Genomic DNA, 27,618 nt, shown 5'->3' on the forward strand with positions numbered 1-27,618 from the left:
AGGTGGTTATTGCACAAAGGGACATGCAAATTCCCTTTTGAAATACCGGCCCATACCTGTCTGATAGCCACCCAGCTGTCAAAGTTTGCTGGCTATGTTCAGCTCAATGTTGGTTGCCAGTGAAACCCAACAATCTCATCTTTCCTTGCATGTGCTGGGAAATAATGAATTCCTGCATGCCTATGCAAGAGTTATGTCATCCCGGCACAGCCAATCAAGATGGCTGAAGATCGTTTTCGGGAAGTGAAGAAAAAAGATAACAGGACCCCCCAATGGTATGGGGATAGGTGAGTAAACATGGGTTTATTTCCACTTTAAATGTACAAATATTTGTTATTTATTGACATAGTTTAATCTTATAATATTATTATTTTATTTTAATAATGAGTTTATAATGATTTTAATGTATTTCAATGAGCAGATCACTTTGACAAACATTTGCATTTTGACAAACATTTTGTATATCATGGGACATACAAAATCAACAGTGAAAACTTTTAGTTGTATAGTTCCTTCACTTTCAGAGCACAGTGAATATTATATGTGTGGGTGTTTTCTTCTTCTAGAGTGTTGTAATATGCAAGTAGACAAATGGTAAAAATAGTCCGAACAGTTGAAATACAAATTACAGGAAAGGAACTGGTAGCAAAAGAGTTATAGTGGAACTGAAGTCAGAAAAAAACATTGTTAGGCGGTAGAGTTTTTTTTGGGGTAAGTCAGTTCTGCCAAAAAATCTCCTTCCTCTTTCTTCCAGCGATTGTATGTGTACACTGTCAGCGACGTGCCAGGATTATGTAACTACAGCATATAAGTGCAGAAGTTAAATGATCAGTAGCTGGAAGGCTAAAGAAAGTGAAGAAGCAGTGAAGAAGACAGTTTTGGTGGCAGAGTATGAAGGCAGGGCACAGACTTATCAGTGCTGGGGGTACAAAGGTAAGTCTACCAGAATCAGCTGTATGTTTTTCATACCTACAAAGCATACAAAAGTATCTCCTCCCTGGCCTGACCATAGATTCAATTAAATTGACTCCTCCAGCCTTTGACTAACATCTTACATACATTACTGTTATCTTTTATAGGATCTTATACTTACCTGTCTTTGCTGGATGACACCTTTTAGCTTCACTGCCACTTTTAAATATGACCTACTTGAGCAGCTTCTTTTACTGTGCATGTGTATGAAAATATTCATGTGTTCCTATAAGGAGGACCTTGGTTGGTAGGAGGTGCCTGGGAGGACTACAGAGGCAGGGTGCTATGTTGTTTTCAGGAAGCTAGGATGTGCCTGCAATGCATAGAGAACCACAGAGACCCAGCAATGATGTCACTGGGTAAAAGTTAAGGTATGTAATGAAAACAGAGGGTTTTTAAGTTTTTATTAGAATGTTGATAGAGGGGTGGGTTGGGAAGGGAAAGCAACAGGTCAAAAAGGTTTAAAGCCAAGGCCAGGAATGGTACATCTCTTGAAGTAGTGTTCAACATACCATTTTTAACTTTAGGGCTGTAAACATGCTACAGAGTGTTACTGTTACTCGATCTGCGAATTTACACTGGCTGTTGTTGGTTAGAATTTCGGTAAGCGAGAATGGCGGAATTCGCCGCAAGATCGAGTTTTAAAAACTCGCTCGCTCGTCCCTATTTATAAGCAATTGGTGTTAGCCTTCTTACAATTGGTGTCAGCCTTCTTTTCTGGCGCATTGCAAAGAATACAGACCATTCTTCCTTCTTCATCTCCATAACCTTATCTTGTTTACAGGTAGAAAACACTGTAAGTTATCACTTCAAGAACTCACAATTTCTCATAAAATCAATAAGTATTTTTTGCACTTACTAAACAGATATAGCAAAACACATTTAATTGTATATTTAATAGACTGAAATATAGCAAATAAAAGAAGTTGTTATGGTTCACATACCTTTTAGGAAATCCTCTACCAAGTGAAACCTGGAGGCTTCCATGGCTATTCCTATTATGAAAATATTAGTTGCCTGGTTTTCATTTTGACTCTCTCAATACCAAGTCACTGACCTGGAGCAAACATACAGATATGGACTCTGACTCCACTATGATCGTTTTTTAGCAAGTGTGCCAGCATTCTGATTTAGAAGGTATTGAAGTCAAAGCATAAAGTAAATTGTCAGGAAACTAGCATATTCAGAATTAGATAAGAAATGGTAGCATTATTATTTTTCTCAGTACGTATTTGACAAGTGAATAACAAGGCTAGCAGTCACATGAAAGTACCAATGATTGTTTTAGCCTTTGTATTCACTGAAGGTAACCGTTACGCACTTTTATCACCATATGTTTAATATGCCAGGGTTGTGCCAAAACCTCTTATCCAACATCTTCATCTTCTGCAAAAACACAGATTGGGAAACCATTAGTTTCTCATGCTTCAAGTCTTCTATGACAATGACATGTGTTTTAGATGGGCTAAGGTATTTAGATGTAAAGGAAACTGTATTTACCTGGAAGGTGACATCAATTTATGTTTAGAGACATTGGCTGTTAGGAAACAGTAATTAAAAAATAGAGGTAATATGTATTTAAAGATTCTTGGTAAATTGGACTTTCTACAAAAAGTGTCCACTTGAGCTGACTTGGTCCCCTCCTCCTTTTCAATTAGCCTTATTCTTCATAATCACTGAGCATGATATCACCATCCTTCAGGGTGAAGTCATGCACAATGCAGAGCAAAATAGATATTTTTAGTACAAGTACCCAAAATTCTAAACCATGCAGCTAGCAATAGATTTAAAAGGATTAAAATTAAATTATTTTTTAAAATTTAAAAAAAAATATTATTAAATCAGTCACTTTACTGTAAGGAAAATGTTATGCAACTGGGTGTGGACTTACTGTGCCACTGACTGGGTATGCTCCAGAGGGGCGTAACTAAGCCGCTACCAGGTCTTCACTAGAGCCTCTGATGGTGAGGATAGGCTTGGGCTGCAGGGTAACTGCCAGGTGCCACTCCAGAGCAATTCCCAGGCCAGTGGCAGCTGACCACAGGAGTCAGGAAACCCGGTGCAAGCACCGAGGGGCTTGCGTGGCCAAGAAGGTGATGGCAATCAGACAAAGTCCAGAAACAAGATCCGAGGTCAGGGTCAGGCGGCAATCAGGCAAAGTCCAAGGGTAAGAAACAAGGTCCGGTACACAGTAAAGCAAACAGAGGAAACACCTTAGCACTGGGAGTTACACAGGGTAAAACCTTGAGATTGCTCAGGCAACTTCCTGTAGTAGGAGGTGCCTTTATATACCTGCAGAGATCCAGCCATAGGCTGTAGAAAACAGAGAGTGTGTATGTGTTACCTCATTGATTAAGAGAGACACACCCATGCCAGCTCAAACACCAGAGCAAGTCTCCAGCAGGGAGGAAACTCAGGCATGGAACACAGGTAGTGGGGTTACTCTACCTGAAAGATAGGACCCGGCGCCCGTGCCTGCAATTAGGAGCAGCGGCGCTGACTCGACCTGCAGTGCTAACAGAAAATAATCTATAGGTGGTACAAACTGCCAACAATCAGTAATTGTTGCAGGGCTTGCTGGACCAGCAACTTTAGTCTAAGAACCATTTGATACTAAAAGAATTTTCCAAGAACCTGAGATCTGCAACTCTTGCAACTCTTGAATCTGTTGGGGGATTGTGCCCCAGTATAACCTGCATAGTGTGCAATGAAAAAAGTATATATGTCAAAAAACATTTTTTAGAACTAAACAAATTTTTTAGAACTAAATACATAAAGACGAGATTAGGAACAATAAACTGTGGACTGGTGAATCAGGTTAGAATTATTGTCTCCATAAACAGTACACATGTTGGGCACAAACAAAGATAGCATTTCACTATTCTTCATACTATTTCTGAAGCATAGGGGCTTGTTTCTAGGAGACTATAAGTTCTACTCTCTGACCTTGTTTATGGAAGGAAAACAACAAATATCTTCTATATAAAATATTTTTTGCATGGAGAAGTGATCAAAATTTTCACTAAATCAAATCTTAGAGTGAGTACCACTGCATAGAGATCTGTCAAAACAGAGTAATTGGAAAAGTACAGGCTGATAGTTTTAACAATAATGCTGTTTATGGTCATTCCATAGAATAGTTACTTGACATGCAGGGGTTATTCTCCAAACTGGTGATAGCAGGAGGGACCGTCCATCCACAGAACAGTTTTTGATTTTGTTTAATATATTACAGTCACCCTAAATTGGTTGGGGCTTCATTAATGTAGTCCATTCCAAAAAAACATAAATTTTTTTTGCAGGGTAGTAATATCCAATGTGACACTCATTAAAAGGACAGCTTTTGGTGGTCCATGCCCCGGACCATGTCTCCCATACGGATCACAAGCTCAGGCGCTATATAAATCCTATTTATTATTATTAATAATAAAAAATAATAATAATATTGGCAGGGTCATAATTATGATACAGTTAGCTTAGGGAGGGTATATTCAAAAGAGACTGTTTAGTGATTGTGTAGTACCACAACCCTCAACCACTAGATTACATGTAAAGTAAGTATGGTACTACCCAATTAGGACAGGGCCTACAAAAAGCTCTTGTACAGCGGTAGGGCTAGTACACAGAATATGGAGATTTTATTTCTGATCTGACTTCTGATATCATGATCAGATCTGAAATTAATCTGCACTAAAAGATACAAATTTTATGGGTTGTGATCATTTGTGGATTAGTCAGACATCTTGGTACAACACCAGTTGTAGTGTAGGAACAGTCAAGATCACTCTTCAGAATTCTGCTGGAAAATCCATTTGTTTATATATTGGAAACAAACGGGCACTATCTCGTACATGTGTGTGTTTGCATTTTGGGATGCCCAATCACTTTCTATAGTCTAATGCTGTTAAATAGATGAATTGTAAAATACTTCTTATGCACCAGTTAAAGAAATTGCTAACTGGAAAGTTTATCTGACTGAAATTTTACAATGGTACTATGATTATTAAGAAGAGTAATGACACAATTTATAGCAGATTGGACTGATTTTCATTTGGACAGGTTTACAGACCCTTGGGTTTATATTCTTGGGCATCCAAGAGCAATAGTTTCCAAACTTCCGAGACAGATTTATAATTGAATATGAGGCCCAATGCTTCTTCAATGCAACTGAGGAAGGAATTTATTACTCAGTCAGTAACCTTGTAGTAAATCTGTCACCTAATCTGTCTCACTGCTGCTGTTTAGCATTGCCCTACTGTGAGCCAGAATTAATGTGTCCTCCCATTCAGTGGTCGCCAACCAGTGGTCTGTGAAAAATTTTGGTGGTCCACAGAAAAATTTGGACATTTAATTGCAATTTTTATGTTTTATTCATAATAAAACGATAATAATATTCTAATAAATTCTTATATTCTGAATGACAATTTTCACCTTTATATTACACCAAATTCATGAACTGTACTAGAGACAGAAAAACAAGGGAGGCGCAGCGTGACGTCAGTGTAGTCTTAAGTTGTATAAGGCAACCGCTGCAGAGCCGTACACTTCAGTATTGTTTTGATTATTAAAACAGTCATCCCGCTCCACGAATACCAATTCTCATCGGATTGTTTTCTTTTGTTTATTTCTCAGATGCTCTTTTAGGTAAGTATGTATTTTAACACTTAACTGTGTATTTTCTTTAACTGTTATATTTAATGGCATCAAATAGTTTGACTTTGATAACTATCATTTCTTGTTTGGTCTTAGATTGGAATGAAATAAACCCATAATGAGTAAGAAAAAGCAAACAGATATTTTGCATTTCTTTAGTAATACCAAAGATAATGCAACTAATGATAATAGTAACAATAGTAATACATCACCTAACCGTGAGCTGATCAATGAATCAGAGCTTCCACAGTCCTCGTTAGGCACCATTAGGAAAATCATTATTTTACAAATGTATTTATCTTTTTTTAAAAATTCATATTAATGGCTGCAGGATTTAAATTTATGAATTTAGTGGTCTGAAAGGTTGGCGACCACTGTTCCAGTGTGTTTTATTTTCCAAAGGGATCGTTTTTTACAAGATTGTGTTAACATTTACTGATGTACACGCATTAAACCTTGTTGCCTGTTGGCTAAAACTTTATCTTTCCTTACATATGAGTTTAATACCCAGCCCTAGATAGTCTAAAATACAATGATGTTTTCTAGAAATCTGGGCTGTGAATGAAAGATTACCTTGTTTATCCCATGCATTGCTTTGTTTCATAATATGCATTACAGTTATAACATGTAAGAGATAGACCTAATTTATCAGCATACTCAACTAGGTAGAGAGCCCAGATGTAACATTAAAATACGGGCCTACTTTTTTGCATTTTGAATATTCAATCCAACCTATGGGCTCTAATTTTTTTAATTTAAAACCTAATAAACCTGAAGAATGGCAATAGCAATTGTTATTATCATTTTTGCCAGGATCTTATAGAACATTCCTGAAGATTCCTAAAGTCTTGATTTTCTGAAATTAGAAAATGCAAAATATTATTAGTTCACAAATACTATTACTATATAAAAGAAACCTGAAAGGGAAAACAAATGTAAATTACATTGCATACCTCAACCCAGACTTCTGCCTGTGGCATCTAGGTGAGGATGACATTACTATCCATCTAAGATGATTTTTGGGTAATACAGAACAGGGAAAATATTATAAGATGCTTTTGCAATAGATTGGAGTTTCTTCTTTTGTATATTGCAAAATTTTTGTATATTAAGGGCATGCTCAACCATAAGACAGGGATAAGGAGATTTTTCTTTTCCCATACATTATTATATTATATTATTAATAATAATAATAAACAGGATTTAAATTGTGCCAACATATTACACAGCGCTGTACAATAAATAGGAATTGCAAATGACAGACAGATACTAAGGGGAATGAGGGGAGCAGTTGTTACTGGATGTTATTAATCAGAATGTGTATAAAAAATATTTAGATCTTTATTAGTAGCCCAAACATAGATGATGTCTGAGCAAGTATTGGTGTAGGTCTTGACAGTTTTTCCCAGGGGAGTTTGGTAAAATGTGAGTAAAATGTGAGTATTTTAGTGTCAGATGAGGAACCGTGCACAAGCACAGGGTTAATGCTCTGAAACTTATATTTACAAAAGGATGAATTTTTCTGCCTGCTAACATTCTAAAAATTTTCCATTCAAATCTCACAAAGAGTAAATCCAGTTTTGGGCTGCACAGAATAAAACCTTGATATTCTGCTATGCATGAGCCCTAATATTTTGTTTTCAGAGATACAGTTGCACTTTTTTCACTCCCTGCAGTTATAACCTCTGTATGACATATTCTTCTGGTAATAATGAATGAAATCAAGGATCTGCTTCTGTTTTTACAGTACTGTGAGGTAACACAAGCTCAGAATTTGCTTGGCATATTGCAAAGAGGAGTATACCTTTCAGTAAGAGCCCATTTGGATCATGCAATAATGGTAGCACACAAAAAGCATGTTGGCATGATGCCGTATCATTCCCGCTCCACCCCAATGCACCTTTCAATCTGACATGCTGCAGATAAACAAAGATGAACACACCAATGGGCAGGGCAGTGTTCTCTCAATGATGAATGATGCAGAAATTTACGTCCTTTGTGTTGGGCTGCCCATTAAAATTAATTAATTAAAATAAATGGGCTGCAGTATCACACATGCTAACACGAAAACATGTGTTTAACATGATGCTGTGAACTGGGTAGGTGGTAATGGACTGTAAAAATTATACATTTTGAATTCAAAGCCATGAACTGCCTTGCTTTAAGTTAAATGCAGCAACTGTATTTTACACTGCCTGACCTGCAGTTGGGTAATGCCATATTAGAAACTGGGAGCACTATCTAGCAATTGTTTATACCCTGTGCCCTTGCATTACTAAGCCTTAAAAAGGGAGTTTATTTTACAGATCCATAAAAGTGATCTGAACAATAATTCTCTTAGTTGGCACTCAACCTATATTCCTTTTCCTATACAACTACAACAGAAGTCCCCAACCTCTGGTCCATTAGAAACATTTGGCGGTCAACAGCTCTGGCTGGTGCACCCCCCAGCGGGGTTAGGAGAAGGACCATGCTTGGGGGGGCGCATCGGCCAGAGCCGCAGACTATGTCTCCCGTATGCATTGCAGGCTAAGGGCTGTGGACGGGTGTTTCTGGACACAACCCACCCACACTACCATCCCAGGCTCAGACCTGCAATAGGAGAGTGGGTGGGTTCTGGCACCATGATGTCACTCTGGAGGAAGTTTCTTCCCCTTTGAGTGACACATGGCTCCAGAGTCTGTAAATTTAGTGGTCTATGACGTCCAAAAGGTTGGGGACCACTGAACTACAGGAATCCAGAGCAGAGAAATCACCCATATAACTATCTATTTAATTAGAATTTTACCAGATAGTAGGAGATTCTGTGTTCTTCATCCTCCATTTCTCTACTGCATTGAAGCTGATACCTCTCCTAGATTTTGTGGTTGTCACCCAGTGTTCCCAATATGTTCCCAATCTCTCGCCCAACCCGTTAAATATACCAAGGCATTGGAGATAAATCTAGGACATGTACAGTGGCTATCATTAGTTTAAAGAAGGAAATGGATATTAAGTCTATGTTTTGATAAAAAAAGCACCTTTATGACTGAGTGGGCACATACATGTGTACTTGATGTGTACAGATGGTGCAATTACTAATCACAACAAAAACCCTATCAAGTGTAAGGGGTTTATTGCAACATACAAGTAGTCCCCGGGTTACATACAAGATGGGGACTGTAGATTTGTTCTTAAATTGAATTAGTATGTAAGTGGGAACATGTACAATATTTTAATAAATACAATTAGGACATATGTTTGTCTCAACATATAATTAGGCAGTGTGGTGTCAGTTACTGTATAAAATCCTCACTGTGAGTTATTCACAAACAAGAAAAAAACAAAGCAAATAAAAAAAAACTTTATGGAGCCTAGACATTCAATAACTTCCGGAGCAAGCTGTGCTTTGATATGCAGACAGAAACAACTGCAGAGTTTGTTTTGGTTATTAAAGAGCTACAACCAAAACATTTTTTCTGCAAGTCATGCAAACCGCCCCCCCATCAAGCCTCCATGCTACACATGAGCGAGCAGAAAATCCCTTTCGTATCTAGGAGTCGTCCGTATGTTGAAAGTCCTTAACTGGGGGACTACCTGTACTTTAAATTATGGAGTGAGACACTATATTTTTCTTACTAGAGTTTGGATATTTGCAAATACAGTCATTTATAGAAATTGCTGAGTTTTCTAACATATTTAAACAGCCAAACATATGATTACAATTCAAACGTCTACAAGCTTACAAGGTATTTCTCTGATTAAAATCCAATAATAAAATAACTTTTTCTAACCATTTATTTACCAGAACTATTACAAAAAATAATTGTGCACAGCTAAAAAATTAAGAACACTTGTGGCCCTAAAAGCTGGTATTGTCCTCTTCAGTAATGCTTAACATATTGATCACTCCAAATTGCTTCTTTTGGGCTTCTCTTCTTCATCTTTTTTAGTATTGGGGGGAATTAGTAGTTTGCAGAAGAAAGAAAAATTGTGCTTTCAGTTTATCTAACAGTAACTGATGAGGACACTGCATGATGATTAGGCATTTTTCTGTACATGTTAAAAATGTTCTTCGCTGGAAAATATACAACTAATTCAGTGCCACATGTACAGGTTGGTAAGTTGCAATATATTACATTTCTGTGTTTGGCTTTTGATATCCTTCAAACAACACCAGCCTGATACAATTTCTTGTAGTGTTGTAGGGTTAGATTGTTTTAGTGCTGCATGAGGAATTTTACTGCACTTCCTGTTCTGTGACATTGGGTCTGATTTATTTAAGACTGGAGAGCTTTAATAAATATATACCTGCCTATTCTCTGGACAAAAGCAATGATAAGGATTTATTGTCCAGAGGAAATACTGGGAACAGAGAGCTGACATGGTAACTCAAAAATACCCTTCCCAGTTACACCATGTAGCAGAACTGTGTAAATTGCATTTTAAATTCCATGCAATGTGAAAGAGATTGAAATCTGCTGTCCTTTCATTAGAATGTAAGTCATGGACAAAGAAAATAAACTTTGAAAACATATCAGCATGATATTTTCTTGAGTCTGAACTATATTTTTCTATATCCCCCTATATTATGCAACAAACAAGAAAATTACAGGCTTGCCATAATCTATTTTCACTGTTCATAGTAACAATAACAATGACTTTAAAAATGAAAATCCCTGAGCAAGAAAACACATTACCAGCTTGGTAACATCACATGAATATATAATACACTTAAAGGAGTCAAAATGAAAATGCTGATCTTAACCGTTGTAGTTAGTTTACACTGCTCCGCTGGGGGCCAAAAAACCTAAAACAACTGTATGCAGTTTGTAATGGACAACTGCATAACACTAGGCTATACCTGTGCCACAAAGCACCTTTTCTGTTCATGCAAATATACTAAGTACCATGTATACTCAAGTATAATTCGTAATTTTATGTAGAACATCAATTAATTTTTAGGATACACCAGTAGATGCCAGTGTGTCCCCATGTAAACTGTGTAACAAACACTTGCCGTCTGAGAAAGTAGAGAAAGGATGCATTTTGAGTTAGTTACACCTTTTACACAGCACCATCTACTGTGGCCAACAATAATGTACAAATGATCAGATAAGACAAATGATGAGATAAGAGCAATTGATTTATCATAACCAGCTCAACGGTATAAAATTCTTAAAATATGAAGGGAAAGAACAGATATACAGACTTAACCCATTTGATTTAAATTTTCCACTTTCAATAAATGTTTTAAATAAATAAATCTATACATGAAAAAAGTTCCTTGGTTTATAATTAGATTGGATTATATTCAAGTATATACAGTAGGTTGATTGGTAGGTTCTCAATATAAAAGGACAAGAGACAATGCTTGCTGGAAGTTGTTATGTTGTTAAGCATTTTAATGATAGGGTATTTTACTAAATAGCGTAAATTATAAAAATTGGGTGAGTAATTTGTTTTTAGTCTGTTAAGATACATTTACATGCTATGTACGAGGTCTGTTAATTCAGCAAGGCCATAAGATTAAAAAAGAACGCCAACAGCTGCTGAAGCAGCTGCTTCAAGACCTGTACGTTCTGGAGACTAGGCATAAACGTGGCCACTCACCGGATATAGAGGCACAATTAGTGGAACTTATTTCTGTAAAATTGTATGCCTTTTTACGCTTTTATTTGCTTTTGCCATCTGTATACACTGGTTTGAGTTCTGTAATTGTCTGTTTTTATTGGTTGCTAATAAAAAATAAATAAAAAAAAAAAAAAGATACATTTACAGACTACAGAGCAGGTGATATGACAGGAGAGATTTTTTTTAGTGTTTTTTGTATTGCAATACCACTCTGTAGTGCAACACTTCACTATTTCAGATTACAGTAATACTTTAAAGATCCAAAATATTTCCTAAGGCCACTGTCTTTCTGGAAGTTAAATATGCAACTAAATAAGATCTAGGATTGATATATTTTTACCGACTATTACAAAGTCCTAATTTGAAGGTCGGGAGGCAGAGAGGATTTTTGTAGTTCTAAACATATGTATAACTTAAGTATATGTATAACTATAACTTCATTATAAGAAAGTATAAATATACTAGGTATAGTCAATTTGGGAACTATATACAGCACATTTTATGATTGATACTTGTAATGAATTATTACTTATAATTGATATTTGCAGCATTTTAGTCATTTTAGTGGAATATATAAGATTTGGGCTTTTTACTTAGTAAAAAGAACTCACTAAAGAAAAGAAAAACTACAGATCAGTGAAGGTGGCAGGAATATGAGTGTGGCAATTTGGCAGTTCTTTATGGTGAAGTATGATGCAATTCAGCAACATTTATGACAAAAGACAAGGTTAGAAAAATGTAAGGTGTATTCTAGCTAATCAAAGAGTCACGTGGCAATGTTACAGTTCTGTTTGCAGGGTTATGCAGCAATTGAGGAAGAATTTTAACACATAGCAGGAATAGTTGCCTACAAATGATACCATTTTATCTGTTCTTTAGTGAAAGAAAAATAGAGTGGCACTTATACAGTGCTAGAGTATTACTATGGGATACTTAAGGTGACATAAGCAGTCATAAGCATAAGCATAAGGGTCAAGCTTTAATGGTAATGGAATGTCGATTTGTTTAGGTATGGTCTGATGATTGATGATAGTGACATAAATCATTCTGAGAACAATTTAGCAGCAGGGGTGTTCTACTTCTTAGTAATTCAAGCCTGGTCCATTTTTATAAATGTGAGGTCCTCCACATTATCAGAAGATGTATGGGTGCAAAGATTTCCATGGCACATTCATGGTCAACGCTAAAGTCAAACCTAGAAATGCCTATAATTCAGGGATGGTGGCAGCTCCCAAAAGATTGAAGGTTGGTGATGGGGATGTCTTCGAAGACCTGCAGCCTAAGGTACATATGAATGATGTCATTGATGTTAATTATTAATATATATTTTTTTTTGTTATTTAAGTTCGTTTTTTTGTAATAAATGGTTGCTACAGCCAATTAATTTGCAAAAGTGGGTTTTGGTGTTTGTTGTTCTAAACAGGGGGTTAACGGGAATGAGGTGGGGGTGGTGTAGCAGTTTGTTGGGTATGGGGTGAGATCTCTGGCATCCCTGGCAAGTCATGGGATGATGGTAGAAATTCATTTTCCTCCTATTCTGGAGATCTAAGAAGGTAATTACCCAGTATTGCTGCCAGTCCACGATAGCCCTTATTATTGGTTCCTTGTGTAGGCATCACAACATAAATGCATCCTGCATAAATTCTCTCAGCAGAGGACCCAAAAAGGAGGTAATTCACAAAAACCTTACTTCAACCTTGGGCAACAACAGGTGTTTCTTAGGGGTGTCATGTATTGTCGCAGATCAATCTACAACTACATTATTAGTGCTGGGAGGTGATGGCTGATATCTTCAAAGATCAGTGCAGATCTGAAGGGATTATAAGCAATGTCTATAAATGCCAAGGCCTTAGGGTCAGTGTAAGATCTTTAGGAAAACCCAAAGTTATTTCAACACCTGGTGCGTGTACCTGATCGACATGTAGGTAATATTGTGTTGCTACTACACATAGGAATGGACTCGGCAGCAGATGAGTGTGCAGCAGGACATGGCCTTCTGACTTTGGTCCCTGTCGTCCTTTACCACCTCATTATCTTTTTATTTCTGCACAGTGTACAAAAGAACTGTGATTTTCAGAATAGGGGCCCACACCTCCATCATTTGATCTCTATTGCATCTGGGGTTACAGATGACTGCTCTTTTTGAAGAAACCATTACCACAACAATATCATGTCCTCCATAGTTACTGTGCCTGCTCCCCCCTTTTCAATACCATGCTTGAAACCTCCCCACTACTGCACCACTGACCACCATCCTCTTTTCCCAGCAGGAGACCCCCACTCAAACCTCACCACTGCCCTGAACCTTATCTCCTCCTGCTCTTTATTTTATGTCCCCACCCTCTTCTATTGATATGTCCCATGTTCACCACCAATGTAATGCACACTTCTGTGTTCCCTATCACTTTTAGTGATGTACCCTTCCATATTTCGCTCAATGGACAGTCATATTTTTGCTATAAATTCTGTATACAAAATATCTACCCATGACTTCTTGGGTATTTCCCTTACTTTGGAAATATATTAGATTTTGGATTTAAAAAAAAGGCTGTAGTTGAATTTCCTATTTTCTATCTGCAAGGATATTCACTATATTGTGCATTTTTCTCTTTGGGTTGGGAAATTCCATGCAAGGTCATTTGATTAATACCAAATTGTTAGTGGTGCTAAGACCACAGGGAGGATATCATCATAATCCAAGTCCAAAGTTCCGGGAGAGGTTTTTATTGCTTTCTTGGACACCTGCAGATTGTACATATGCATATTGCAGTCTATTTTATCATTTACTTTCCAAGCTTCCAATATAGCCAAGCAAGGTCAGCTACAGTTTATTGGAACCAGACCGCAGAGCTAACAACTGAAGGTGACTACAAATTCCAAAGAAAACAAGACCAAAAACAAAATCTGTCCATATGCTGAAAAGTCAGCCGTATCTTTAGGGTTGCATTTTATTTTTTGCAACCTGATTGTAACTGAAAATTGAAAATACTATAAACAATATGTGGTCATCAAGAATCATTATATCTGTGTAGTCTTTATTTACCTTGGGTATTGTATAGCCAATATGTTATTGGGGTTAACAAGCATTAGTCGTTAAAATATCAGATCTAGTAACCATGTAATTTTTGTAGAGGACTGATTACACTCTTATTTCTTCCTATGTAGAATAAAGTATCTTTTCTGCATTTATTGCTCTCTGTATATTAAACAATCTAAATGTTGCCACCTTTCTGCCTCAAATTTCAGGTTTATCTAATTCTGGTCAAGTTTGTTTACCTAAAATGTTGTTCCTAGAAATAATATTACAATGGCATTAGAAACAGAGGGGAAATTATGACTATAACTCTTCCTTAAATACAGAATGTTATGCATGTAGTCATATGACAAGAATAATAAATAATTTATGTATTTTATTTTCATGCTAATTTATTAGTATAACTGCTATTTGTAAGTACAGTATGTACAACAAAACAAAATACCTTATGCTTTGAGACAGATTGCAAAGAAATCATTTTGAGAAAGAAGATGATTCGTATACCAGCTGTTTGTTAAAAAAACAAGTTTACTAGCTGCCTGTAAACTCAATATTTTCTGTCACTGACTTAGTAAAAGTAGATTAGAAGATTAGTCAGAGTGAAGTCTAACCTCTTTTTATGGGTTTTGCTTCCAGGTCTCATTGCTTTATAAAGCAGTGAAGCAACCAGATCAAAATGACGGTAAGGCAATTGATTTTTCAGAATTGGAAACCACAATATTTTCTCTCTGTTCCTTTAGCTTTATTGTCACTGTACTTGATTAAATATATGTAAAGTAATTACACAGCAATTACAGGCAGCAAATTAAACAAATGAGTAAGTTACTAATGCATTCCAGCTCACTGCATTTGTGCTCAATTGAGAAATGTTCTCTTAATTTACCTTAGGCTCTTCTATTTTATTAATTACACCTTCAGCAAAGGCAGATTTTTTCATTTTTGGTTAGTACGTGGGCAATATCAATGTACAGGTAGTCCCCGGGTTACATACAAGATAGGGACTGTAGGTTTGTTCTTTGTTGATTTTGTATGTAAGTTGGAACTGGTACATTATTTTAATAAATACAATTAGGACAGATATTTGTCTCAACATAATAGCTTTTCTCTAGGCATTCCTAGTTGCTGGGGCCCTTTTATAAATCATCACAAAATGGTGGTATGTTAGCTGGGCAAGCTGGTAATGGAACATTCAGATGCTTTATGCACTTCCTGCAATATATACCACTTGATACTCCAAGTTCAAGATTTGCGAAAAGGTAGTTTGTGTGAAACACGATCGCCTTCTTTTCTTCTGAGGAGTTCATGGTTCCCTTTTTTGTGGCACATAAGGTTGACTCGTCTAAACTGTCTACTGGGAATGATGGACTTGGCGAAACAGGATGATTGAAACCTTAATGAAAGCAAGGAGGACCTCAATCAATATGTTCTAACTTGAAGAATTTTAAACAACACTATCTTGCTTTACCCTTCAGTGAACTATTTCTTAGTCCTTACCAGCACATTCTAAAACATGGGTCCAAGTTACAATTCTCTGTGGGTACAGGTTTTAGTACTCTCTTCCTTGACAGGGTCTAGATTGGCTTTTCATCCTTAAGGTTTATCCCAAGACCTCCACATTAATGCTTTTTTCTAGTTTTGAATGGAGTTTAAAAAAGTTTAAAACCCCTGTCAGATTTCTATTGGTGTCTTTGTCCCCATTAGACAGTTTCCCCTCACTTCCCATGCTGAATACATCCTGTCGCACCTTAACACACATGATCAGAAAAGGAGTTTAAATCTTACCAGTGAAGACAGAGACCGCAATACATACAGATTTGTTTTAGCACTTTGTGTTTTATTATTCTGTAATTTTGGTACACTTCTCATTTTCCCTAGATATTATCTTTTCATATTCTATTTTCTAGTTCCATCATAATAATAAAGTCTGTTTACTCTGTATTCCAAAGAAACAATTGAACTATAATCAACTTGGCATAATATTCCATGGAGTAATAAAACTGATCCTCTCAAATAATAAAGGGGCAGAGAGTATTTAGTGAATATGACTTTGGGGTTTTACCTAGGGATATTAAAAGAAGAATATTTGTGTTTTGACTAGAAGCTAAAAAACTTACTCCATGTTTAGTAACTTGTGTTGTTTTATTTACATTTTTTACACAATGGAGAATGCAACTAGTGGGAAATACCCATTTTCATGGCTTTGAGATTCACCTATGTGAAGAAGAATTAGCAGTATGTTGTGGCCTCTAACTAGATCTACCCTTTGTTCACCAAACTATTGACAATCTCACTTACCTCACCTTAACTTCTATATCATATTCACGCTGACCTGTTCCTCTGACTCTGTTTCTGCCTACTGTTTACTTATCTGCAAATATTATGTTGAGAATAAAGATATTGGCTTACCTCCAATAAGTGAGCATCCAAGAATAGCTCCAGTAACCATTTCATAATCACTCACTGTACAAGTCAACATTAGTCTTTTTTCTTTGTGGGTTTAGTGCTTGTGAGCTTCAGATCAGGAAGAATTTGGGGGAGGGAGATAAAGGAGCTTTGAGTTGTATAAAGTAGGCAGAAGCAAAGAAACTATTAATAATATTGTGATTTCACAAGAACAGTTAGATAGGACTATTGTTGTGTTTTGTTTTGTATGTTTGTGTTGTACTTTTGTATCTAATTTGTATGTATTCAGCTGTTTCTAGATTCTTATTTCTGGTAATTATTTGTCTATTCTGTGTTTTTTTTTATTTTGCATTTCGAATCAGTGTTATTTGGTTGGTGGTTGAATTATGTCAAGTTATCAAGTTTTGCTTCCTTATCTTATTATAGATCCTAAAATTGTCATGTCATGTTTTTGTGGCCATGATTCATTACATTTTTCTCTTGAGTTTTCTCACATTAGATGCTCTTTATCATTAAATATCTTTTGGACTATCAGCAGATGAAAAGAATTTACAGTAAATTGTCCCAGAAAAACTAAGTTTGATATTACTTTCCTTATCTGCTTGTTAATACTTTTTTTATTTTCAACATGCGGAATAGATATTTTGTATAGAGAATAAGAACACATCCCTTTGGGCTGGGTCTACACGGACGTTTTTAAAAACACATGTAAACGTTCCGAATGCGTTTTTAAGCACGTTTATTAGCATTTTAAAGCTTGCATTTAAAATGCTGGAAAATGCCTATGCCACGTTTTTCCACAATTTTTTGTGTTTTCTGTTTTTTTTAACGCGTTTACGTTTAAGTGCTTAAAAACGCGGGAAAAAGTGGTAAAACGCAGGAAAACTTCCCACTGAAGTCAATGAAAGTGTTAACCCGCATTTGCCCATGTTCTCCTGCATTTTTGGGCTTTTTCCAGCTTTAACCCAGCATTTTAATTTTTTAAACATTGCAAGCAACATTTAAGATAAAGCTGATAAACTTGCCTCAAGGAAACGTCCTGGTGTAGATTAGCCCATTGGAATGCATTGGGACTTCAAACACTTTAAAAGTCTCAGGTTAAACGCTGGGGAAAATGTCCATGTAAACTAAGCCTTAGAGAAAACTTTGGAGAAAACTTTATTGAATCAGGGCCTAATTGTTTTTAAAAATTACACTAAGTACAGATGTTAACAGGCTTTCTCTGCCCCTCTCTTGCTTTGCATGGGTGCCTCCATGGTGCAGGCATTTAAAGTTTTTGGTATAGTTACTCTATTTCATCTATAAAAAACACATATAAACATACTAACTTCGTTCTCATCATTAGCTACAAACATTAACTACATTTTTTAGCACATTGTAATGATTTCTTGAAAACTCTATTGTTGTCCCACACATTCAGGTGGAATGGATTTGGGCAACTTCACTCATAACTACAAGTAGGTTACAACCCGTGGGCAAGCAAAATCATAATATCTGGAAGGTAGATTTTGAAGCCTACAAAAAAAACGTAAAAGGCCTGTGGGTAGTGGCTTGGCTTCCAGATCTAAAATATATATTTTGGTTTGGCTTAAACATTTTTCCTATTAACGGCGTGTAAATATTTTGGTTCTATATGTCCCAAAAATCATTACAGTGGTTGTTTTGGACCTGAATTCATAATTAGGCTGTTTCAATATGATAGTTTGATAGTTTCATCACTAGCAGGATAGTTTCTATATAAAATAATGTATATATTGACATATAAGAGGGGGCTTATTTAAGCATTCTTTTGTGTACACATCTTGGTAAGCTGGGTAGGCAAAAAATTTCCATTAACATATATATTGACATTTGAGCAATTAGAGGAAAAATGCTAAAAGGAATCTGTTCACAGTATGTTGGTTACCCATCGAAAAAAATGACAATATTGTTAGTGTGACTTTATAGAAAGTCCCCAAGGGTGATAAATAATAGCAATCATTCTTGGTGACAATTAGCTTTCCATCCTGACATATGAATTCAAGCAGTTATCTGCAATGTTCTGACCTGTGTACAAATGTAGTTCCTCTAAAAGCAATTGAGCAGCACAGTACACATGTGCAGAAGAAGGGGTAAGTAATATCAGCGGTAAAAACATTCTTATGAACATCCGTAGGTAAACAGAATATTCAATTTGCTGCAAATACAGTGGTCTGCATTGCTCTGCAAACAATCCCATCATTTCTGTATTGAAATAGTGCGTTTGGCGGTCACCTACCATGAATGTTTGCTCATTGGTAATCATTAATTTGCAATGACTTTTATCTAATGCCTGTATGAGACTTCACGCTACAATACATTTAATTTGAGTGTCTCTTTTTTAAACATTTTTTGCATATTCAGGTACAACAGAACTTGTTCACGTTTATTTCTCAGAAACCCCAACACAGATCTGTAAGAGAAGAGATTCCTGAATCCTATCAAACTGTATTACAATACTGAAGTTTAACACATGGCAGAATTATTTTAATAACATTCCAGGACACAGCAAATGGTTACAAATACTGAGTCATGTAACAGAATGTCTTTTTTGTATTAATATTGGATATATAAAAGTATCTAACTGAGCCTTGGAAAATTTGTTTGTGGTAAGAAAAACACAATGCAACATTATTATAGAGATAATAGGGCAGTTTTCTAGGCCTGGACATCAGGAAAACATATTGTACCTCTGGGATTTGTGTTCTTTGTATTTGTTAAATAATTAAAAAAACAGTCAAGTTATTCTCTGAGTGATTGTAAGGGATTATGAATGTATATTAACTTTGTGTAATAACTTTGTGTACAAGCTTTATTAAATATTTAAAATACACGCTGTACTGATGTTGTACAAGGCCACACTGAAACTGTAAAACAAGTGTGACAAACAAATCGTAACTTGCATTTTCCTTCTGTTTTCTGACACGTGTATATTTCGGCAGAGCTCTGAGCTAATGGAAAAGTATCATATTGTTCAGAATTAGGATATTGTAATTGTCAAATATAAATTATACAGATATAAAAAGTAGTGTTGTTTATATACTGCTTTAGAGGACAAAAACATGAATGCTCTCATGGAAATACTTTATTGTATTTATTATATCCCACAAAAGTTGTCATACAATACAAAGGTAATATAGCATGCAATGCACTCTTAGGGTGCAGCGTAATACAGAGATGGTCAAAGCCTATGAACTGCCAGGTGCTCATATTAAGTTAATGGGATTTTGCTGATAAGCATTTCACACGTTCTTAAAATGCATGTCAGCGCAGAAAAACACTCACTGACATGAGACCTTACTTAGCTAGTGTACACTGAAGAGACAGATCAGTCAACAAATATTCAACAAAACACTTCTTAGTATCCATGCCTCCATTAAAGATCATAAATTACAAACTTCACATGCCCAGAATATAATTGCTCCAGCTTTTTAAAAGGTAACTGATGCATGTGAAAAATGGCTAGTCCAGTGAAATATATCAATACCCACAGATACAGATAGCTACATTTGGATACACATCAATCAAAGTATTCAATGTTTGGTTGTTTCTGTCGAAGACCGTAAATATCACAAGTTAGATAAGTTTAAACACAGTTGATCAGATGACACTCCTAGGACCTATAAAATTATAAATACCGTAGCTGTGAAAAGGGCGGAATACAGCCAAGAAACACACAGGCTGTATGCAGTAGAGGAAAGCCAGGGAAAGTGTATTTCAGAGGACATAAAATATCTATAGCAAGGGAGAGGAAAATAGAATGGAAACAAGTCATTATATATAATTCTTTAGCAATACTAAATGTAGATAGCATTGTTTATTAATAAAAAAGACATAAATTGAACCTAAATTCCATTTTTTGTCTTTGCATTGAGTGCACTACCAAGTTGACTGGGACTTATCTAACTAGGATTCACAAGCCCTTCTCTAGTTTATTTGTTCCTCTACTGTATATAATTTTTTACATACCATGTTGTACCATATTCATACCATGATTATTTGTCTGCCTTTGCAACCCCTATTTATTGTATAGCACTATGTAATATATTGGTGATTTATAAAAGTTTTATAATAATTCTTCAGATTTACTACTGCTGAGCTGAGTCAACCTAGTCACTACGATAATCAACATCCTGGTGAAGTTTACACATTTTTATTCTTATAGTGACTCCAACAGCTTTAAGACATGCAAGCCTGAATTCTAATTGAAAATGTCAAATTCTACCAGATGAAAGTAGACAGGACTAAATGAATGCCTCTTATTACATGAAATCTTCCCAAAAATGACAAATTCTACTGTGGAATTGTTTCCAAAAAAGAGGCAGCATAAATTTACCGGTTGAAGTTCGACCTTGCTGTAGTATGTTTTTCTGTAAACACATGCTCTGATTTTACCTGACTTCTAATAACAAATGAGAAATTCTACTGTGTATTTCTACTATATCCAATCTAATTCTACATGAAAATAAAGAAATTCCTCCAATGTAATTTTACAGGATGAAGTTGGACATTGTTGTAGAACCTGTCCCTGTAATCAAGTGTCTTGATTCTACCTGAACTCTACCTAAATAACGAGAAATTCTACTGTGCAGATATACATTATTTTACTTGAAATTTACTGAAAAACAGAGAAATTTTTCAGTCTATGTATCTCCAGATGAAGTTGGACTAGTTGGTACTAGTTGCTGTAGTACACGTACCTGAAGATTGACTTCTACCTCAATTCTATTTTTTTTGCAATATATTTGTATGAACTAAATTCAAATTCAATAACTCGCCAATTTCTATAGTGCATCCAATTTATGTTAATTTGACCATCTCTGTTAGAAATGGCGCAATGGCAGAAAGAAAACTAATAGAGAATAGTGTTTTCATCTTAGTTTAGATGGATGATGATCGTTATAGAAGCGGTTCCATATATTTACTGAGAACAATTCAGGAGACTCAAAACTGTCAGACCAAAGCGCTAATCTATTCAGGCTCCTAATTTCAGACAATGCTTTTGAGCTAATAATGAGGTCCCTTTTAAAGTACATTTGCATATTTTATCAAAATGGGTTGATTCAATTAAACTTATTGCAGGGAATAAAAGCCATATATTTCTTGGCTTTTTCGTTACATTTGTGAACAATTACATTAAAAGATGTCAGAGGCAAATTATGTCTACAGCTTTTTTTTTAGTGGAAATCAGATAATCTCATTTTATATAATTAGGTTTTGATGATATAAAGACATGAATGCAATTTTGATTTGTAAATCATTCACATATTATGGTAAGCAAGTTTTATATAATTTTAATGGAAATCATATTAGTTCTTTGAACCATCTACATAGCTAGGTTTGATTACCCCTATTCTACATTCCACTGAACTTTGATACATCATAACTGTGATAATGTGTTTTATGGAGAGGCAGAGCATCTAAAGCAGTTGTTACATTTAATACTTATCTTTTAAATCTCCAAAAGCAAACAAAATAAATCCTGTTTATATGCAGTATAGTATGTTTTGCGCAGAATCTCAACCATACAAAGTACAAATCATCAAGCTAGGTACACATGTGCAATAATTGTCATTAGAAAACGAACAAATAACGATTATGCACAATTATTTTGAACGATCATATTGTGCACAATTCTGTACATGCTGTAACGATACAATCGTTCAAGTATAATCCACCAATAAGGTACACACTAGATATGATCGTTTGATCGATGCAGGAAGTGACATGTAAAGGAGAAAGTGTACTGCAGAACCATCCACAATCACTGAACCACCGTACACACAATAGATAACAAACGATCGTCGCCCAATCAGATCCTCCGGGATGGTCGTTTGTTTCCAGTGACAATCCTCGTTCATCGGTGTCGTTGTGCACTTTTTTTGTTAAAGATTATCGGACGAACCATCGTTAGTCGTTCGTTTCCAACGATAATTATTGCACATGTGTACGCAGCTTTACTTTGATCATGTAAATCTTCAGACTTCCCACTAGTTAGGGTGAATTTAGAGGCAGATATACAAACCAGTTGATCAGATTATCCTGGTACCTTGGCACCGGTACACCATCCTGATGTAGGAGATGACAATACACATTTTAGATATTGATTATTTATTTGTATTTGTATTATTTATTTGTTGTAAATTGTATTTATTTAGTGCTGACATATTACGCCGCACTTTACAAACTCCATAATTACGTCACTAACTGTCCCTCAAGGGAATCACCATGAAATGACCCTACCATAGTCATAAATTATCAACACAGTCTAATATAAAACTAGTGGAGGAAGCCAAAAGAGTTAACAGCATGTTTTTGGGATATGGTAGGAGTGTCCGTAGAAGACACATGCTAACACTGGTAGAACATATTGATATAACCCTAAATTAAAAAATAAATCTGAAAACTTCTATTAAACCCTGAATCCTTTTACTGAGCCCACATAACACGAAATATGTAAATATAATCCACTGCTCTCATTTTTGTAATACTCCAGCCATGTTTTTTAATTGTCTTTAGTAGCCCAACCAAACCACTAGTCTATGGGAAAATACAGTAACTAACTATAGTTTTTGTCTTGATTCCCAACATCATTTTCCTCCCTCCTGAATATTATTTGCAAAAAATTACTTTTTAAACATGCATGTACCTAAATAGCCATGTACAATGAAAGATCTTCTCATTTATTCTTTTATTACATTAATAATTACATAAATGTATCTTACATACAGAGCATTTGCTAACTTTAACTTCAAAACTTAGTCTGTAGGGCGCCATGTCTTGCAAACATTTACACAGCATTTTAAATCTTTGAACATCAAACCTTCTAAGTGCCTTTTAGTTTCTATCCAAGAGTGCAGAATAAGGATTGTCAATATTAATTTTGATTTAAAGTTTACAAAATACTAAAAGTTTGAAGTTTTTGTGAAGAAAGCCTTTCTTTCCCCTTTCTTATAGCTATTTTTTTGTACTGCAGAAAGGACTCATGGTCAGAGGAAGCAATGAAGTGGTAACAGTGAATGTGGATTTGTCAATGCTGAGGAATGCTCACTCAAGGAATTATTGATCTATTGTAATTGTATTTTTATTTATTACAAGTTTAATTATGAATATCCCAGATGTAATAAACCTGCTCTTTGTGTAAAGCAAAGATTTAAACTATGATCTGTACACCTATGTTGATCTGTATTCAGATCTTCCAGGCTAGACACTAACATAAACATGTTACCTTTGGTACTTCACTCTATTTAACCCTGAGATCTCTGATGGCTGTAGGAGATGTGACTCGGACTAAGAACCACGTCTTGTCCTTCCACATGTCTTCTGGGGTATCCCATATTCTGGCCTTTTTAGGAGAAAGTCCACAGTAAAAGTAATCAGTAAAAAATCATTAAAAGTTTGTCTAAACTTTTACTGATTTACCAATACCTTTTGATCCAGGGTGCTTTCTCTTGCCTCACAATGATTTCTGCTGCAAAACTTGTTATAGATGTCCTGAAAGGGACAGGGGAAGCTATGCAACTACAATGGTACAACTGGACAATATTTTCCTTCTCTGCAGATTACTTGGCAGTTCTTTATTTAATTTAATTTAATTTATTAATAAAATTATTACAAGGGGTTGAGAAACACTGACCTACATTCTCCTAAAACCATTACATTCAATGCACACCAGTCTACTATAAATAGGAACCATCCTTGTTATTTTTTAGACCTACGGACACAACTTCTTTGTATTCTTTTTATGTTCTATTTTTGCATAACTATCTAATTGGCATTTGACTTTGTGATTATTGGTTAATTTATATTTTGAACTTTGGACCTGTCATGTTTGTGCATTGTCTCATTAAATTTAATTTTAAAGTAATTTTCATTCTAACAAACTGTAAATTTATAAAATATAAAGATGCTCATAAAAACATAAAGCACCCGAGGAAGCTTATACAGCCATTATCACAAATCTTACAGTGGAAATACTTTGCCTAAAAGCCAGGATTTTATTCGTATTGAACACATACATAAATTCAGCTTGCAGGAGCTTCTGTATGCATGCACACTAAAATTGCTTAGTCACCAGTAAAAAACACACATTGGGTTCTTAAACATATAAATACGCCCCTTCTAATCTAAAAAGTATGACTAAACATAGTAATTAATCTATAAAAGACATGATAGTGTACTATTTAAAACCTCTCAGCAGGAAATGCTAATCTATCTATCTTGTTGTAAACCATGCATTATTCATTATTATAAAATGACTATATTGGCTCTACAAATGTAAATTATATATTAGTGCAATTGAAGAAACTGTTATTAGTATTAACATAACAATGCATGGGGAATTGGATCTGCTGTGAAAAAAATCCAGAGTAAGCCAATGCTAAATTTTAATGAAGTATGTGACTAGTATGTACAAAAATGTAGGAATTCTTTAACAGAACTCTCAATCTCAAAATGGTATTGGTAAGGGAATTAAATCTTATATAAATAAGTGACCATATTTTGAATTATGTCTTGAATTTGAGCCTTAAAATATGGGTAGTTTGTAAATGAAAATCCAATACCTTTCCTCTTGCAGTATCTGAACATAATCCCTGCTCCTTACTTCCTCCACTCCTAGAACCCTCAATCATGTTGGTATACAAAATGTTCACCATGTTCTCCTGGTCAAATACTGAATAATGCACTCTCTGCAGGTGAAAGGGAGAATTATATGTTATGTTGCAGTTATTGAGTTGGGAAATGTCCTCTAAAGCAGTGGTCGCTAACCGGTGGTTCGCCTAACCGGTGACCCCAGCTCTGGGGTCAGGAGAAGACCATGCTGAGAGGGCGCACCGGCCTGAGCAGCAGACTGAGTCCCCCATATGGATTGCAGGCTTAGGGAAGTGGGTGGGTTGTGTCTCTGGCTGTTTCTGACATCATCACGTCATTATGGGAGAAGTTTCCCCATGCGTGCACAGACCAGAGCCAGTTAATTTAGTGGTCTGTGGGACCTAAAAGGTTGGCGAGCACTGCTCCAAAGCAGTGGTCGCTAACCGGTGGTCCGCAAGAAAATCTTAGTGGTCTGTGAGAAAAATTACCTGGCCAGTACACCCCCAATCACCCATCTTAGGCTCAGACCTGTCTGCTAAACATCCTGGGGGGACAGTAGCACAGGGCTGTGGACACAACAAAAGTTGTGTCCATACAGGGGACATGATCAGTGGGGTCAAGATAGGGACCCTGCTGATCATGTCCTCATGAGCCTGTGGTGGGAGAGTTAGCAGGTTCTAGTATCATGACTTGGGATGAGCGAACAAGTTTTTAAAACTCGATCTTGCAGCGAATTCGGTTGTTCTTGTTTACCGAAATTTAAAGCGAGAACGGTCGGTGTAAATTCGCCGATCGAGGTTGAACTTTGAATTAAAAAATTACTTTATTTTACAACAGTGTGCAATTAACTAGAGGTTAATTAACCTCTAGTGCCGGGGATCTTCTTAATGAATGCGGCCGTAACCCCATTCATTGAGAACAGTGTGCGATCCTTGGCACTAAAGGTTAATTAACCTCTAGTGGCGGGGATCCCACGCTGTTCCTAATAAATGCGGCCCGGGGATCGCAAACAGGAGGATTCCCAGGGAATCCAGTGAATCCCCAGTGAATCTTCCTGTTATAATTTCCTCAATCTTCCGATAGTTTCGCGAAATTGGTTCGCCGAAATCTCGAAGAACCATCAGAAGTTCGAGGAAATTTTTGCAAGAATGCCAGAGGCATTCTCTCTTATCTCTAATCATGACGTCACTCTGGGGGAAGTTTCTTCCCCTTTGAGTGACACAAAGCTCCCAACGCATGCGCTGGATTTACAATTATGAATTTAGAGGTCTGTGAGTTCGAAAAGGTTTGCGACCACTGCTCTAAAGGTAAGTAGACTATCCTAAGGGACTCCAACAAAGGTACTACCAAATCATTTTATGACTATCCTGACAAGCAAAGAAGCAAATATCGAGAGAAAAATGTACCCTTTCAAACACCATACATAGTTTGCTTACTGACCCAAATCTTTTACTATGCATTGTGTCATCTCTCCCTTTTTCTTTCTCTCCAGCAGCCCTCCATGTAATGGCACTATGGCTGCTCTGAGCTTTCCTTTTTAGAGTGAGAAATCTGGATTAGCAAAAAAGGGTCTCCTATTAGCCATTCTAAGCCCGATGGTCATAGTATAGAAACCAGGCAAACAAAGCTTCCTAGATTAAAAAAAGTCAGGACCACAAAATTCTGAACCACAGGATTTATTTAAATGAGGGAAATCATACCTTTATATCTACGGGTAAATACCTATAGGTAAGTTGTATAAAAAAAACAAATTCTCAACAATGCCACATGCCACAATGCATATAATTACATACATGAAGAAGGACGCTTAGGGACTTTTAAAGCACTATATCATACCTCACAATTTACAAACATATTCAAATGCAAAGCTTAATTTCAGTACAAAAGGTAAAGTCACATGCCTCCAAACATATATATCTTGACATATAACTTCCCAAAAAACTTGTAGCTGTATTGCGATCTTAATGTAGTAATTTCTCTACACATTTCACGGATTCTCAGTCAACTTCATCAGGAGTCACAATGAGATTAGATCATACAGAATGGAACTAGCGACAACCACAATCTTTCCCAAATATAGAGTGTCAGCTAACTACATTCAGAGAGGCAATCAAGAGACCAGGGTGCAAGCAAACTTGTGTAATTTTTTCAATGGAGACATATGTGACCGATGTTATCCTCTGGCACCAAATACAACAAGCTCCCCATGTCTTCACATAATTGGGCAATGCCGATCTGAATCTGAGATATATATATATATGGAGATGTGATTTTAACTGTTCTATTAAAATAAAGTATTGTTGTTTTTAATATGTTAGGTATGATATGATGCC

General features: G+C 36.0%; 1 long non-coding RNA gene across 2 annotated transcripts; it reads left to right on the forward strand.

Annotated features, from left to right (window-relative positions):
- The first annotated feature begins 639 nt into the window (after positions 1 to 639).
- LOC140325910 (uncharacterized) lies at positions 640 to 23,857 on the forward strand. Of its 2 annotated transcripts, XR_011919753.1 has the most exons (3): positions 640 to 933; positions 14,909 to 14,954; positions 23,670 to 23,857. It is a non-coding gene; the product is annotated as an uncharacterized lncRNA (long non-coding RNA). The 2 variants fall into 2 exon arrangements; XR_011919752.1 differs by lacking the exon at positions 14,909 to 14,954.
- The last annotated feature ends 3,761 nt before the right edge of the window (positions 23,858 to 27,618 follow it).

The sequence above is a fragment of the Pyxicephalus adspersus genome, chromosome 3 (assembly GCF_032062135.1).
Source record: "Pyxicephalus adspersus chromosome 3, UCB_Pads_2.0, whole genome shotgun sequence".
Lineage (NCBI taxonomy): Eukaryota > Metazoa > Chordata > Amphibia > Anura > Pyxicephalidae > Pyxicephalus > Pyxicephalus adspersus.